Below are 3065 nucleotides of genomic sequence, written 5' to 3' on the forward strand. Positions count from 1 at the left end.
GGTGCTGCCCTTTTTGGTGGAGAAGGACAGAGAGGGGGAGGGGGAAGGGTCCCCTGTGGTGCAGGTGCGGTGTTCCTGCTGTGAGCTCTGTCCTGTCGCTGAGGGAGCGTGGTGGCGTCCTCAGTCGGTGGCGGAAGGGGCGTGGCCGTCTCGTTGTCCTCCTCAGTTGAGCCTGGTGGGGTCCAGCCGCCATGCGTGGGCTCTGTCATGGTTGCAGTGGTTGTCATGACAGGGCGGGGGGGCGGAGAGGGAGGGGGCGTGGCAGAGGGAGGAGGGAGAGGTCCATCCAGGTCCTCTTCTGTGTCCACCGCCTGGTCTCTACGTCCTGGACAGCTAGCAGATGAGCAGGAGGATGGAGGAGGAGGGGGGCGAGGGGCTGGCGGGGGAGTCGAGGAGGCAGAAGATGAGGAGGAGGAAGAAGAGCAAGGTGAGGCTGCCCTTTTCTCCCTCTGGAGCAGGTAGATCTGGACCTCATCTGCTGTTTCTGGGTTGAATCTGCTGCCCAGATTGCGTTTTGCCCACTTCACTGCCACCTCCAGCGGAGCCAGCAGGTCCCCGCCGAGGTCCTGGAGAAGCTGTTTCTCCGCTGCGCGCACCTCTTCATAGTGTTGGCGCAAGATGAGGATCGTGTTCCACGACCATTCTCTAGCGTTGCCGTCGATCAGCTCCAGCGTCTTCGGACTGGGATGAGCCGGCTTGATCACAGACGCCAGGTTAGCCGTGATGCGCTGGATTGCAGGCGGATCACGGTCATTCCTGGACACGTTCTGGAGGTGGTGTGTCGCCTTTAGCAGCTTGTGCAGAGCCCTGACCTTTACTGTGAAGAGCGGGTCGTCCGATCGTGGGTGCTCGTCCCGGCTCTGCACCCTGGGTGCGTAGCGCTGCCGCTGCTGCTGCTGCTGCGCTGAGCTTCGGTGCCAGCTACGGGAGCGGGGGCGGGGCTGTCTGTACGGCTGGGGACGGTACCGTGGGGGACGGTAGCTTCGGCTGCGGCTCGTGGGGCGGGTACGGACGGCGGAGGCGTAGCTGCGTCCCCGGTACTGCTGCTGCTGCTGCTGCTGCTGCGGGGGTCTGTAGCGCTGTCGGTCGGCCGGCTGCCAGGTGCGCTGTCTGCCCCGGTGATAATGGACCGTAGTCCAGTCTTCCTCATCTCTGGGATAAGGATCCCACGCCATTGTGCGGATAATTAAAATTAAAGTTCGGAAAAAATATTTAACTAAAACTAATTTTTGTTTAAAAAAAGGGTTGAGTAAAAAAATCAATCAATAATAGAAAATTCTAAATAAAAGGTTAAATGAAGAACGGACTAAAATCGGCTTCTTTTAATGCCGTCAGGCACTTTTTAATAACAATAATTAAACTGAGACAGCAAACAAACTGCGACGTTTCGGTCTGTAAAGAACCTTCATCAGGCAGTTCACTGTCTCATCTGCCAGAAAGTCCGTTAACAAAACTATATATGCAACATGAACATTTTCGAATTTCGAGCTTAAAAACTATTTACAAAAAGGTAGGCTCTAATTGGCCGTCAGCGCCGCATTCGGCGTTGTTTACATTTGGGAGGGGAGAAGCCCCCGCTCAGCTGATTGGGCTGCACTGCGCTGCCTCCCCCTGCTGGACAAACATTTACATTACACCGAAAATTCAAGCGGTTCCAGCAAACATATATACAAAATAATACAGATAATACAGAAATGGACAAGAGAAAGCAGGTTATTTACAATATTTACAAAAATTATGATATATACAGATATTTACAACGAAATTGGTCCTGAGTGACCTTCATACTTTACATACATTATAAAATTTTACAGGTTTTACATACAAAAAGATAAAAAAAAGGGGGTGTATATACATTTGTGATGCACAGTGTTGGGTTAGGGTTTTATTTCATTTTTTATTTTTAAAGAGTATAAAGTAAATTAGGGTTGAATTGGGAGGGTTAGGATGAGGCACAGGGTTTCCAGAGGTTAGGGTTAGGGAAATAGGGTTAGGGTTAGGGTAGGTGTGGGGAAACTCTTGCCTGCCCGACGACAGGAGAGTGATGGGTTAGGGTTAGGGTTTGGGGACTGAGTCAACCTTCCAGCCGGAAGGTTGTAAGGGCACTGGCCCTCATGCCCTTTCGGCTGTGCGCTGAAAATGAACTGAAAAAAAACTTAACTTAGCTTTGGCACCCCCTTGTTTTCTTTCCCTACGTCCTACTAATTGGAATTATACTTGTCTTTTCTTCTGCTTCTTTTTCTTCTTTTTCCTTTGCATGCTAGCGACGTTTCGACTTTACTGTGTCTTCTTCAGGCTATTTTCTGTTTTTCTCTTTGTTTCTGTTTCTGTTTTTCTCTTTGTTTCTGTTTCCCTTTTCTTTCTTTGTTTCTTCTTAAATTTCGTTAAGCACCCTCTTATTCTGTTCCTCTTTCTGTTTAACTTAACTTTAAATAACTTATGCTTAAAATTATAACAAACTTAGGGTAAAGGGTTAGGGTTAGGGTTAAATAAATGGGGAAGGGGCTAAGAACACTCCAGCACACAACCTACCGGGACATGAGGCACTGGCAAGGTAAGGGTTTGGGGACTGAGTCAACCTTCCAGCCGGAAGGTTGTAAGGGCACTGGCCCTCATGCCCTTTCGGCTGTGCGCTGAAAATGAACTGAAAAAAAACTTAACTTAGCTTTGGCACCCCCTTGTTTTCTTTCCCTACGTCCTACTAATTGGAATTATACTTGTCTTTTCTTCTGCTTCTTTTTCTTCTTTTTCCTTTGCATGCTAGCGACGTTTCGACTTTACTGTGTCTTCTTCAGGCTATTTTCTGTTTTTCTCTTTGTTTCTGTTTCTGTTTTTCTCTTTGTTTCTGTTTCCCTTTTCTTTCTTTGTTTCTTCTTAAATTTCGTTAAGCACCCTCTTATTCTGTTCCTCTTTCTGTTTAACTTAACTTTAAATAACTTATGCTTAAAATTATAACAAACTTAGGGTAAAGGGTTAGGGTTAGGGTTAAATAAGGGTAAGGGTAAGGGTTAGGGTAAGGGTTAGGGTAAGGTTAGGGTAAGGGTTAGGGTTAGGGTTAGGGTTAG

This window comes from Xiphophorus couchianus, chromosome 22 (genome assembly GCF_001444195.1).
Source record: "Xiphophorus couchianus chromosome 22, X_couchianus-1.0, whole genome shotgun sequence".
NCBI classification, from domain to species: domain Eukaryota; kingdom Metazoa; phylum Chordata; class Actinopteri; order Cyprinodontiformes; family Poeciliidae; genus Xiphophorus; species Xiphophorus couchianus.